This window comes from Pogoniulus pusillus, chromosome 1 (genome assembly GCF_015220805.1).
Source record: "Pogoniulus pusillus isolate bPogPus1 chromosome 1, bPogPus1.pri, whole genome shotgun sequence".
Taxonomy (NCBI): Eukaryota; Metazoa; Chordata; class Aves; order Piciformes; family Lybiidae; genus Pogoniulus; species Pogoniulus pusillus.
The window spans coordinates 7610228-7624812 of NC_087264.1; the positions used below are offsets into that span (position 1 = coordinate 7610228).

At 46.5% G+C, this 14585-nt stretch overlaps 1 protein-coding gene across 13 annotated transcripts in view; it reads left to right on the top strand.

Annotated features, from left to right (window-relative positions):
* The window catches only part of BRF1 (BRF1 RNA polymerase III transcription initiation factor subunit), a 481847-nt gene that overhangs the window by 221138 nt on the left and 246124 nt on the right, over nt 1-14585 (top strand). The window lies entirely within an intron of this gene.

A 14585-nucleotide genomic window follows, 5' to 3' on the forward strand; every position in this document is an offset into this window, starting at 1 on the left:
TGAACACCTCCAGAGACAGTGCCTCCACCACCTCCCTGGGCAGCCCATTCCAATGCCAATCACTCTCTCTGGCAAGAACTTCCTCCTAACATCCAGCCTAGACCTCCCCTGGCACAACTTGAGACTGTGTCCCCTTGTTCTGTTGCTGCTTGCCTGGCAGAAGAGACCAGCCCCCACCTGACTACAGCCTCCCTTCAGGTAGTTGTAGACAGCAATGAGATCACCCCTGAGCCTCCTCCAGCCTCAACACCCCCAGCTCCCTCATCTTCTCCTCGTAGAGTTTGTGTCCCCAGTCTCTCAACAGCTTTGTCACCCTTCTCTGGACATGTTCCAGTATCTCTTGAATTGAGTAGCCTAGAACAGGACCCAGCACTCAAGTTGTGGCCTGACCAGTGCCGAGTACAGGGGCAGAATAACCTCCCTTGTCCTACTGGCCACACAGTTCCTGATCCAGGCCAGGATGGCATTGGCTCAGTTGAACATCTTGTAATGTTTTCGGTCTATATCTTCATAATTGTGGTAAGAATACAGCTTGCTCAGCATATATGCAACTCCTTCTCAGATGGCCTCATTTCATCCCTAACTGTACATGCCTAAGGGAGTGGCAGAGCCCTGAAAGGCAACCAAAGCTGTTGGAACTTTGCAGTGTACACAAAGTTGAAGATGTGTATGAGCAGTTTTTAGATAGAGCCTTATAGCTACACTAGTTTCCTTTTGAATGCATCTTCTGTGGCCACTGCTATGTAAAGTCAGGGGGTTGGACTTGATCTACAGAGGTCTCTTTGAACCCCTGTGGTGTTCAGCAATAGGAGTAGCTTGGTTGGGTTTTACAATGACCTTTCCCAGAAGCTGGATTTTCGATGGGCAAAGAACCTTAGTTCTGACAGCCACCATTTCTTGGAAGGGATAGGTGTAAGAATGAGATGATGTAAGGCTTTTAAACAGGTCTTGCCAAGGGCTTTGCTCCTTTTGCTTTGCTGACTAATTCCCAGTTACAGAAGTTTTGGCCATCTGAATGCTTAAGATTGGAGTCAACCTTCCACCCATCCAGGTGAGGGCTTGGTAAAGAGGTGTTGGGAGCCATGTAAGTGGGCTGAAAGCCAAGGTCAGGGAAAGGTCTTCCTGAGTGAACTCAGCCACTACTTGCCATCCCTCAGATCTACTGGCTGAGCTGCTTTTGCAACTGCCCTTTAAAGAATAGTGAAAGCTGCAGCCATTTCAAAGGGTGGTAGTTAGCAAAGGTCTCTTAAGGCTGACCTGGCTTGTTTTGTCTGAGCCAAATTAGGGACCTGTGACCCAGGCAGAGCTGGCCCCATTCACCAGCCCTGTGCAACTGACTGTGAGCAGCACAGGCTTCCCCTGAAGAAGATTTCTACTTGATCCAGTTAAACCAGCATGAGAGGCTGAGAGAGGCATCTCCCTTGCAGTTTGAATGAGGTTTCTATTGGTTCATTTATGTTAACACTAGTATTAAGCTTTATTAAAGCAAACCACTATTAAATAAGTCTACTTTAAATGTAGGATCCTCTACAACAGCTAACCTAACTTAATTACAGATGTGCAACGTGGAGTTTGCACAACACATAGGAGAAGATGCTGTCTGCTCCCCACAGGAGAAGTTGTGTCCTTTTCTAGAGAGGAGCTGAAGTTCTTCCCAGAGTGATTGGCATTGGAATGGGCTGCCCAGGGAGGTGATGGAGTCGCTGCCCCTGGAGGTGTTCAAGAAAACCCTGGCTGAGGCACTTAGTGCCATGGTCTAGTTGACTGGCTAGGGTTGAGTGCTAGGTTGGACTGGATGATCTTGGAGGTCTCTTCCAACCTGGTTAATTGAATGATTCTATGTTGTGTGCAGATTTTAAAACAGCAATTAATTTTTTTTCCTTCCTAAATCCCAGATGGAATCTTTCTTTCCATAAGAAAACATGGCTGCATTTTTATGCTCTTCTGTCTGTACCAAATGCATTGCAAAGGAGACAGGCTTTCTATGACATGAAGGACTTCAGCAGCCTGTCTAGGGGCTTGCAATTGCCATTGGAATGGGCTGCCCAGGGAGGTGGTGGAGTTGCTGTCCCTGGAGGTGTTCAGGGAAAGACTGGCTAAGGGACTTAGTGCCATGGTCTAGTTGACTGGCTAGGGCTGGGTGCTAGGTTGGAGTGGATGATCTTGGAGGTCTCTTCCAACCTGGTTGGTTCTATGATTCTATGGTTCATTGGTATATAACAGTGAGTGTGAGCAAGCACACACATTGTGTAGCAATACTTCTATTGAATTTGATGGTAAGTAGCCATTTTCCCAGTGATTTGTGCTGGTTTTGCACTTTATTATCCATGCTTATATATATCCATGCACTTTATTATTTGTACTTATACCCAAGCAGAGATTGCTCTTGTGCAAACAGCTTCTAAGGTTGGAATAAAAGGATACAATTAACCTTCTGGAACTTTCTTATGTCAGGAGAGGTTGGATCCAAAGTTGTGACAGATGGATTTTTTTACAGGAATTTTGACTTAGAGTCATGGGTTGAGTTAGGTTGGAAGGGACCTTAAAGATCATAAATTAGTCAGGGTTGGAAGGAACCACAAGGATCATCTAGTTCAAACTCCCCTGCCATGGGCAGGGACACCCTACCCTACATCAGGTTGCCCACAGCCTCATCCAGCCTGGCCTTAAGCACTTCCAGGCATGGGGCCTCAACCACCTCCCTGGGCAACCCATTCCAGCCTCTCACCACTCTCATGCTGAAGAACTTCCTCCTCACTGGATTACCTAGTCCAACCACCAGGCCAAAAGGGCTATTATTGCAGTAGGTCATCCTTTTGGGTTTTGGGGATGGGATGTGGGATCAACTTTGTTTTAACTTTGAAAAAGGCCATGCAGGTGAATGTAGACATGTTCACAGTGCGTGCTGTCATCTGAGCAGTTCATGCACTGGATGCAATCTGATCTTGCCAGTTGCTGAAATGGTGCAATTTTGACTCTCTTTATCATGATCCCTGATACCTTTGGTACGGCATCTCCTGGTGAGGTGAGAACAGGCATTCCACCATGTACTTGTGAGGAGCAGGGAACCCAGATGCAGGCACACAGGGCATTGCAGGATGTGTGGCAGCAAAGCCTGGCTTTATCCTGTATGGCAGAGCTGGGAGGAAGACCAGACAGACCAGTCCTACAGGCTGCATTACAGAGCCCAGTTTACAGAGGACAGAAAGTACTTGGTGATTACATGGCAATCACATGCCAGCCTGACTTGAGCCATCAGCAGAGCATCACTAATGGTTATTAGCTAAGTATTACCATAATGTGTGTCTCTACAAGTTGTAATTAGAGCCAAACCTGCCCCTAGCTAATTACAAGCTTACTTAGAAGTATAGTTTATATAAAGCTTCTAAAACTTTAGGTAGGGAAAATAGACATCCAAAGGCTTAATAAGAATGAGACCTTATTTTCCCAATGAACTGTATAGGCTTTGGTGTCTGCTTTTGTACAGGCTTTTTTGTTACATCTTCATCCAGAAATGTTGCCCAAGTTTCACCAACAGCAAGCCAGCAATTTTTAAGTTTTCTTTTGAGTGCTTAGTTCTCACTGCTGAGAGAATGAACCAGATGTTAAGATGCTTTGTGGTTTGAGAAGATTAATAAATAGTACTTAGATTATAGAATCATAGAACCAGCTGGGTTGGAAGAGACCTCCAAGATCAGCCAGTCCAACCTAGCAACCAGCCCTGTCCAATCAACTAGACCATGGCACTAAGTGCCTCATCCAGTTGTTTTTTAACACCTCCAGGGACGGTGACTCCACCACCTCCCTGGGCAGCCCATTCCAATGCCAGTCACTGTCTCTGGCAAGAACTTCCTCTTGACATCCATCCTAGACCTCCTCTGGCACAGCTTGAGACTGTCCCCCCTTCTTCTGTTGCCTGGGAGAAACCAACCCCCACCTGGCTACAGCCTCCCTTCAGGTAGTTATAGCCAGCAATGAGGTCAGTCCTGAGCCTCCTCTTCTGCAGGCTGCACACCCCCAGCTCCCTCAGCCTCTCCTCACAGGGCTGTGTTCCAAACCTCTCCCCAGCTCTCTCGCAAGAAAAAGGTAAGGAGTCTTGAAAGTGACAGAACTTTTTGTTGAACACAGCACTACCATGTCTACTTAAGTAATGATCTGTCTATTGAGATTTGCTGTGTGCTTGCTACACCTGTGCATAGAATGAATCATAGAATGGTTTAGGTTGGAAGAGACCTCAAAGATTGTCTAGTTCCAACCCCCTGCCATAGGCAAGGACACCTCCCACTAGAACAGGTTGCTCAAAGCCTCATCAAACCTGGCCTTGAACATGTCCAGGGAGGGAGCATCCACAACCTCCCTGGGCAACCTGTTCCAGTGTCTCACCACCCTCACTGGAAAGGAATCATCTTCAGCTTGGTTGCTTAGGAGTAAGGTGATTCTGGCAGCATAACACTCTTAGATTCTGAAGCAGCAACACAGGCAAACCTTAGTGATGAGGCAGATTGTAGATGTGACACAGAGTTGTAAGGTGGGCTGGTGTGGCTGTAAGCCTTACCATCTGCACCTGGGTGGTTGATGAAACATTGAGCACTAAGCATCATGCTGGCTGTGGCCAGTCTCTGGTGTGACTCTGGGTAGATGTATGGCAAAGGCAAGCACAGAAGGTACTGATGTGGTCACTGCTGCCCTTTCAAGGTGTTCTCTTTGATTTTCTTATTTACTTGCTATCTTTTTTCCCCTGCTTGCAGGTGTTCTAACAAAAGATGTTTTACTTTATGAAAAATAACAAAAATAAATTGAACAATGTATTGTATTAGGGTGACAAAGCTGGTAAGAGGCCTGGAACACAGCCCTGTAAGGAAAGGCTGAGGGAGCTGGGGTTATTTAGCCTGGAGAAGAGGAGGCTCAGGGGTGACCACATGGCTGTCTACAACTACCTGAAGGGAGGATGTAGCCAGGTGGGGGTTGGTCTCTTCTGCCAGGCAACCAGCAACATAAGGGGACACAGTCTCAAGTTGTGGCAGGGGAGGTCTAGGCTGGATGTTAGGAGGAAGTTGTTGGCAGAGAGAGTGATTGGCATTGGAATGGGCTGCCCAGGGAGATGGTGGAGTCACCATCCCTGGAGGTGTTGAAGAAAAGCCTGGCTGAGGCACTTAGTGCCATGGTCTAGTTGATTGGTTAGGGTTGGGTGCTAGGTTGGACTGGATGATCTAGAGATCTCTTCCAACCTTGATTCTGTGATTCTATGTTGCTCTCTCAGGAGTGAATGGTGTCTGAAAAGGAGAGAAAACACAGTGGAGCCTGCAGCACTACTGCATTTGGCCTTGGTACAAAGAGATTCTCATATGCCTGTCACCACTGCTCTTAAGGAAGGAAAAGGTGGGGTGCATAATCTTCCTGTGTGGCTGAGGAAAGGAAAATCAAGAGGCAGCTCCTGCAGCTGATGAATTCCCTCTCCTTGCTTCTGTCTAGGCGGTTTTTAACTTGGTGTTTGGTTTGGTTATTCAGGTCAGATCAGATTCAGGTCAGTTGTGATGGACTTTTTCCAAATCTAGTTCCCTTGATTCCTACTGTAAACGTTTACCAGATGACACAATGTGAAGCTGGAACAGACTTGAGCTGTGTGATGACCATATAAAATCTCAGTGGGAACCACTTTCACGTTCCTGAGATTAGTTTCTCATGTAATAAATTCTGTATCCAAAATGGTATCAAATACTTTTCTGACAAGAGTGAGGGTTGGGTTTTTTTAACAGACAAATCCCAGCAGAGCTGTTTATTTCTAAGAAACCTCTCTCTTCTGTTTGCACTCACATGCCTGTTATTCAGACCTACACTGAAGAACAAATATGAGTAAATACTTATCCATGTCCTTGCCAGTGCTTCTGAACCCACCCTGTGTTCAGACCATCCTCCATTACATTGCTTTGCTGTTCCTCTGCTGGTAAGAGTTGTCATAGGAAACCATCATCAAAGATTTCTCCCTGAAGGAACAATCTGGATTTATTTGGTGACACCTTTTCTTGGTAGACTGTTTCACTGCTTTGTTCTGCTTAATATTCTCCTGGCCTTGAAGGATGAAGAGGAGTGAGACAAGCAAGTGCTGTGTTGTAGGCTAGTACCTGCAAAACTTCACATATGACAAGGGGTGGCAAGCAATGCCTGGGTGCTGGGTGCTGGGTGCTGGTGTCCTTTTGCTTGGGGATAGGAGGACAGCCCATTTCTTGAATTCAAATCCAGGCACAGGAAAAGCTACTTCAGTTGGTTTTAAAGTGTTAAATTTAGAGCTGCATTATTTCACTGTTCCTAAAAATGAATTCAGAAACATCCAGAACATCTTACTAGATGAACCTACAGCTTCTCCTGTTACAGCCTCTTTATTAGCATGAGCCATCAGTGTGCACTTGCAGCCTGGAGGAACAACCAGAGCCTGGGCTGCAGCAGAAGTGTGACCAGCAGGCTGAGGGAGGTGATTCTCCCCCTCCACTCTGCTGAGACCCCACCTGGAGTCAATACTGGAGCCAGTTCTGGAGCCTCTATTCCAAGAGGGATGTGGAGATGCTGGAGCATGTCCAGAGAAGGGCCAGGAGGATGCTCAGAGGGCTGGAGCAGCTCTGCTATGAGGACAGACTGAAAGAGTTGGGGCTGTTCAGTCTGCAGAAGTGGAGGCTCTCATGTGACCTTCTTGTGGCCTTCCAGTATCTGAAGGGAGCCTACAAAAATGCTGGGCAGGGACTTTTTAGGCTATCAGGTAGTGACAGGACTGGGGGGAATGGAGCAAAGCTGGGAGTGGGGAGATTCAGCCTGGAGGTGGGGAGGAAGTTGTTGAGCATGAGAGTGGTGAGAGCCTGGAATGGGTTGCTCAGGGAGGTGCTTGAGGTCCCATGGCTGGAGGTGTTTAAGGCCAGGCTGGCTGAGGCTGTGGCCAGGCTGCTCTAGGGTAGGGTGTCCCTGCCCATGGCAGGGGGATTGGAACTAGATGATCCTTGTGGTCCCTTGCAACCCTGTCTGATTCTATGATTTTAATTTCCTTGACACCAGACTTCCCTGAGTTATGTCCTGGCTTATATGTCTCTATATGTCATAGAATTAACCAGGATGGAAGAGACCTCCAACATCATCCAATCCAACCTATCGCCCAGCCCTATCCAGTCAACTAGACCATGGCACTAAGTGCCTTGTCCAGGCTTTTCTTAAATAGCTCCAGGGATGGTGACACCACCACCTCCCTGGGCAGCCCATTCCAATGCCAATCACTCTCTCTGTGAAGAACTTCCTCATACCATCCAGCCTATACCTCCCCTGGCACAACTTGAGACTGTGTTTAACTCAGACAGATGAGACCTGTGCGTTCAGTTCTGAAAAGTCCTAGTGTACCAGGGGCACAGGGAGGAGCAGGTTCTTCCACATGGATCTCCTTGGTGGCTACAAAAGCCACATAAAATCCTCATCCTGCCATTTGGCTGATTAGATGTTCCGTGCACACCGCAAAACAGATGATGTTTTATACCTAGATTTGCTATTTAAATAAGAGGTTTGCCCTAATTGGCTGTTATAAATTACAAGCAAGAAGGAATGATTTATTGCTTATAATTAGAAATGAGTTATGAGAGGGAATGTTGGTAATCATAAAATAAAGCTTGGGATACATTGATTTCCAGATGGCTGGCAGTGAAATTGCTCTTTAATGTATAATAGGCCAGACACAAGGGTGGGGAAAAGTCTGTCATCCATCTTTATTCCTTGATAGATTACTTATATGCATCTATAGTTACCTGAATTTTGAAGTATTAGTTTTTAGCTGCATAATCAGATGAGAGAAACTTAGTTTGCACTATGGCATATGGTAACAAAGGTGGTGGAAGAGGCAAGTTTGTGTTTTGCCCAGCGTGACTTTTGTCCTTGTCATGTCAACAGGGAAGATGTAGCCATAAATCTGCCATCACCTTTGGGTATAATAGTCTCGGTGGGCTACAGGTTACAAAGATGTTTTCCTTTTCATCCTTTGCCTCATTAGCTGTTTTTATGAGGTTGAGATTGATCAAAACACCTGTCTAAAAGAAAATGTCTGTAATCCTCCTTGCCATGAGTCTAGAGAAATATGTTTGTACCAGAAACAGAGACAGCAGAGGTACTGCTGAGAACTCTTCAGTGCAACTGTCTTTCTATTCAGATGGTAATGTTTGCATTTAACTTTTGAGATGTTCAGATGGTAATGTTTGCATTTAACTTTTGAGATGTTCAGATGGTAATGTTTGCATTTAACTTTTGATATTTCATTTATGTTAGCTATAGTTACAAGTAACTTTAAAATCATGATTGGATTTGCCCTGCCTGCTGATAATGGTGCTGTGCACCACAACAGATTCATTAAGAATCATGGAATCAGTCAGGGTTGGAAGGGACCACAAGGATCATCTAGTTCCAACTCCCCTGCCATGGGAAAGGGCACTCTACCATAGATCAGGCTGCCCACAGCCTCATCCAGCCTGGCCTTAGACACCTCCAGGCATGGGGCCTCAACCACCTCCCTGGGCAACTCATTCCAGGCTCTCACCACTCTCATGATGAACAACTTCCTCCTCAAGTCCAGTCTGAATCTCCCCACCTCCAGCTTTGCTCCATTTCCCCTGGTCCTGTCACTCCCCAGTAGCCTAAAAGGTCCCTCCCCAGCATTTTTGTAGGTCCCCTTCAGACACTGGAAGGCCACAAGAAGGTCACCTGGGAGCCTCCTCTTCCCCAGACTGAACAGCCCCAACTCTTTTAGTCTGTCCTCATAGCAGAGCTGCTCCAGCCCTCTGCTCATCCTTGTGGCCCTTCTCTGGATCTTGGTAAGATTTGGCAATGTTACCATTTGAAAAACCATGCTACAAGGTAGTGAGACCTCTTTGGGTTGTTATCACATGAGTTGTCTCACTCCCATGTTTTAAAAGGGACACCATCATTGGACTTGCTTAACTGAGACCGTTGTGATTACTCATTTACCTCCATTAGAATGCTTCACAGCTTCCTTACTTCAAGTAGGTTTTCCCAGCAAGATGTGGATTTGCCTTGCTGCCATCATTTCATCTGGAGAAATTTCCACAGTAATAGGAATAACATATTTTCAACTGATATTTTCCTGAGCCTTGGAGAGATGAGCTCATCAGTATCTTTATTGACAAACTCAGGAAGAAGGTGTGTTGAACAGAAATATTAGATCAGTCAGCCTTTCTTGTCCTGCAGCAATTGTAATTTCCCATGGTCTGCAGCAATTTCCTTTAGAGGCAGATATGTGCTGAGATTGTTTTAGATCTGCTGCAGTGGCATAATTTCATTTGATCCCAATAAGGTGGCTTTAGATTTCATTCTTTTTAGTTTTTGCAGTTGAGAATCAGCAGCAAAGAACAGCAAGTTGCTATTTTACAGCATCTAATTGAGGAATGTGTGCTGCAGCTGTGTGAAAACCTATTGCTCACTCTGAGTTGGGTTACTGAAGACAAGCATCAGTGCTGGGCCCAGTCCTGTTCAATGTCTTTACTGATGATCTGGACCAGGGGATTGAGTCCAGCATCAGTAAGTTTGCAGATGATACCAAGCTAGGAGCAGGTGTGGATCTGTTGGAAGGTAGGAGAGACCTACAGAGGGACCTTGCCAGGCTGGATGGGTGGGCAGAGACCAATGGGATGAGATTGAACAAGGCCAAGTGCAGAGTTCTGCATTTTGGCCACAACAACCCCAAGCAGTGCTACAGGCTGGGGACAGAGTGGCTGGAGAGCAGCCAGGCAGAAAGGGACCTGGGGGTGCTGATAGATGGTAGCTAAAGATGAGCCAGCAGTGTGCCCAGGTGGCCAAGAGAGCCAATGGCATCCTGGCCTGGATCAAGAATAGTGTGGCCAGTGGGATGAGGGAGGTTATTCTTCTCCTGTACTCAACACTGGTCAGGCCACACCTTGAGTGTGTCCAGTTCTGGGCTCCTCAATTCAGGAGAGATGTTGAGGTGCTGGAAGGTGCCCAGAGAAGAGTGACAAAGCTGGTGAGGGGCCTGGAACACAAACCCTATGAGGAGAGGCTGAGGGAGCTGGGGGTGTTTAGTCTGGAGAAGAGGAGGCTCAGGGGTGACCTCATTGCTGTCTACAACTACCTGAGGGGACATTGTAGCCAGGTGGGGGTTGGTCTCTTCTGCCAGGCAACCAGCAGTAGAACAAGGGGACACAGTCTCAAGTTGTGCCGAGGGAGGTATAGGCTGGATGTTAGGAGGAAGTTGTTGTCAGAGAGAGTGATTGGCATTGGAATGGGCTGCCCAGGGAGGTGGTAGAGTCACCATCCCTGGAGGTGTTGAAACAAAAGCTTGGATGAGGCACTCAGTGCCATGGTCTAGTTGACTGTCTAGGGCTGGGTGCTAGGTTGGCCTGGATGATCTTGGAGGTCTCTTCCAACCTGGTTGATGCTATGATTCTATGCAATATTGTGGTATCTAGGCCCTCTCTGCAAAAGCCCAAACAGGTGTTTAGTTCACTGTGCATTCACAAAGTTGTGCTTTTCAAAAGCCTATCAGTGTCTGATGTCAGTGCTTAGTTCCTTGCTGATAAATATATTCTTTGGTGAGTCAGAGAGGCTCTGTTTTTTTGCTGGTTTACTCCTGTGAGCTTTATTCCCTAGATACTTAAGCCTGGGCAGTAGCTAGAAGAGGCCAATCTCATTAACGCTGAAGATGTTCTCACTGCTGCGTTGTCTGATGCTGTGCTGATGAAAGTGAAGCTCCTCTGATCCAGCATGAAAGGGAACTGAGTGGGAATCAGAAGTGGGAACAATTTCTCATTTCAGTCTAGTTTTTGTTGTCATTTCAGCTTTGCTTTTTTTGTCTGCTTGAAATGTCTTTCTGTAGTGTTGCTTGCTTGGAAACAGGAGGAAAACACAAAGTGTGTTGGGGTAGTTAGTAGAGTTCGTGCAGGTGTGTTGGAGTCGCATTGGAAGTAGCTAGCTGAGCAAACACTGCTCAACACATCTGAATCTTGCTGCCCGGGTCTCTGGTAGCATGTAGAAGGATTCAGCCACTGGCTGCTGCTCTGTCAGGCACATTTATACAGCTGGCAGTACTGGGGTTAGCCAGCTCCAAGGAACTTTGCCAAGCATGAGCTGATTGCTGTGTGGATGTGCCCTTCAGTGGGTGTCTTTTGGTCACTGTTTGGGCAGACCTACCACTGGGGAGAGTCATTCAGGAAAACTCCTTGAGGCCTCTGTACTGGTGGTGAGCTGGGCAAAGGGCACCTTCAGGAAGCCCAAGAATACCTGCCTACCTTCTGTTCAGATCTGTGCAGTTTCAAGGTATGTCAGAGATGCTTTATCTCTCTGCAGAAGATGATGCTGTCTGTGGTTGTATCTGGACTTCTTCTGGTGTGCACACTGCACCCTTACATCCCAGCCCTTGTCCTCTAGGCATCCTGCAGCTGTTCATTGATGTCATGACCAGCGATGACTTTGGCCACGTCTCAATTTCCTCTCTAGGAATGGGAACAGCTCTTGTGAGCACCCAACTCTCAGCCAGAAGCAGATGTAAAAGACTGTGGGATCTGCAGCTGGATGTGCAAAACCCAAAGTGCTCTAGGGTCACAGACATGAGCTGTTTCACCTTCTGGAAAAGAGTATTGGTTTGAGTCCAGGAGGGTCACCTCTTTCTCCTGACCTAATGTCAGAATGATGGGTCACTCTCTCCTGATGCGGTTGTATTTCCAGCAGGAGCATTAAATCCCTGCAGAGAGGTAATTCCCAGCTTTCCAGTAAGGGTAACATTGATGGTACCTAATTAAAAGGCACTCTTAGCTGGGGTAAACATTTATATTCATTTACTTCTCATGCAGCTGTCTGGTAAACTGACCTCCAGAGGCAAGACCATCTGGCCTCAGGTGGGAGGAGGATCTTGGCCAGTGTGGAGGATCTGACCAGTCTCTTCCTGACTCACTTCTTTTCGTGTCACTGAAGTGGCACACGTGTGAAAGGTCTGTGGTCTGCACATGTAGCTTTTATGGGCATTTCTGTTAGGTACCTGCCTGATTACACTGCAGGCTTGTGGCTGTGGGCTCCGTTGTGTCTCTGCTTTCCATTGTGTATTCCGAGGTCGTCCACATACAAAATTAGTGTGGCTGGTAAGCGGCAATAAGATGTTCCCCACTTGGATGGATCAAATTAAAATTCAGTTAGGAACAGAGCTTTGGGTGAGTTTCTAAATTACTTGCAGGATTGAACCGAGGAGATTTTTATGGTGCCATGATCTTTTTGGTGGGTGAGCAGCTGGATGCAAGTGAGGTGGTTTCATTACCTACCTCGCGGTGCTCTTTCTGTGTGATGTTCTCTGATGTGTAATCATTTGTTATTTAATAATAATCAAAATAAAAACAGTTGTTTGTCACAGCCAGCTTGTTTTTCAGAGAATTACTCACTTTGAAAGTTCACTGTGTGATCTTCAGCCCTGTCAGGAGCTGAATCTTCTTTTAAATTGTTAAGCTGGAGGACAGAACCTATTCAAGTTGTGCCAGGGTAGGTATAGGCTGGATATTAGGAAGAAGTTCTTCATAGAGAGAGTGATTTCCCATTGGAATGGGCTGCCCAGGGAGGTGGTGGAGGCACTGTCCCTGGGGGTCTTCAAGAAAAGACTGGCTGAGGCACTTAGTGCTATGGTCTAGTTAATTGGTTAGGGCTGGGTGCTAGGTTGGACTGGATGATCTTGGAGGTCTCTTCCAACCTGCTTGATTCTATGATTCTATGATTCTATGCTGTCATGCACGTCTCAACCAAGAGCAGTGTGGATTCAGCAGGGAGCATTCTCTGATGCTGGGTTCTGTGTCATTGGGTTTTGGTGTGAAAATGTCAGCCTTAAGTATCTGAAGGCTGGCCAGGAGGTGGGGAATAGGCTCCTCTCACTTGCTCTCTGTGATAGGACAAGCAGCACTGGGTGTAAATTGCAGCAAAAGAGGTTCTGCCACAACACAAGGGGGAACTCAGGAGGAAGTTCTTCACAGAGAGAGTGGTTTGCCATTGGAATGGGTTGCCCAGGGAGGTAGAGGAGTCACCATCACTGGAGGTATTCAAGAAAAGCCTGGATAAGGAACTTAGTGCCATGGTCTAGTTGACTGGATAAGGCTGGGTGCTAGGTTGGACTGGATGATCTTGGAGGTCTCTTCCAACCTGGTTGATTCTATGATTCTATGTAAGGGCCACAGAGCACTGGAACAGGCTTCCCAGAGAGGTTGTGGGGTCTCCTTCTATGGAGACTTTCAAGACCTGTCTGGATGTGTTTCTCTGTGATCTATGTCAGATAGTATTGTCCTACTCTGGCACGTGAGTTGGACTTGATGATTTCGGGTCCCTTCCAACCCCTAACATCCTGTGATCCTGTGATTATCTGCTTCAGTGCTAGGTGTGTTGGCTGACGTGAGCCTTTGCAGCTCTGCATCATTTCTGAAGTAGTTTGAAATGTGGCTGTGTGAAGTCTTTTTTCCCCTTTTTATGGATCACCTTGCTGTTCAGAAAGTTGCTTGTTTCCTTACTCCTTCCCAACAAGGTACTGTATTCATTTGCAAAGTATGTAATGGAAATAGCCCACACCAGAAATCAGCATAGATAGCAAACAACTACTGAAAGACTCAGGAAGGCCAATTCCAACATTACATTTTCAGCAGAGACTTTTGGTTCTTTAGGAGATGTGGGATCGTATCTTAAAGCAGGATATTATTGTTATAACCTCGAACCCCCAGTGGACATTTTTCACATGTAGTGTCTGTACATGTGTGTACCTTGGTAACCTTGAGTCATGCACATTACAATTTGGATAAGATATTTCAGTTCCTTTTTTTCAAGGTGCTTTCTTCATCATTAGCACTTGAACCTTGTATCAACCTCGAAAGCGGTTGTTCTCTTCCATGAAGAGTTTTTTTCTGCCCTCTGTGGTGCAGCCAGACAGCAGAAGGAGCCTGTATCTGTAGCCATGGCAGCTGGTAATTTATTACTCCATATGACTGGTGTGGCAGCAGCTGCTCTGGTGTGAGGTCAGGGCATTGGGGCATTTCAGAGACAAACCAAAGCCCCACTCTAAAACTTTCCAAAATGGTTTTGTACAGTTACTCCATAGGAATAAGAAGAGGCAAGGGAAGGAAAATTCACTTGATTAATATTTACAACATGCAACTTTTATGTCATTTTAATCAAAGATGCTGTTTCAAGGGGGGAAGGAAGTTTTTGTCTCTCTTTGCAATGGTTCTGTCTTTTTTCATTTCTCATGGCTGATGTCTGTGGGTAGCACGGAGCAGTGAGGTGCAGCTGGGCTGCTCAGCCCTCATGTCGAGTGACCCCCTCGGATAAGCACTGCAGCAGGTGCCAAACAGCCAGAGCAGGAGCAGAGTCCAGCTTTTGTATGCATTAGATAATATGCTGAGAGAGAAACTGGCACCCAAACCGAGTGGCAGCACTGCCTTTCTAGTAACGGAGAGAAGATGTCTTCTTTGTGAGCAGTGACCGTGGAACAGAAATACAGCTCTAATTTCAGTGTGGCTGCTGAAAAATGATATAGAAGGGCTCCTTGGTTTTGCATGAAAGTTTGCAAATAGGTT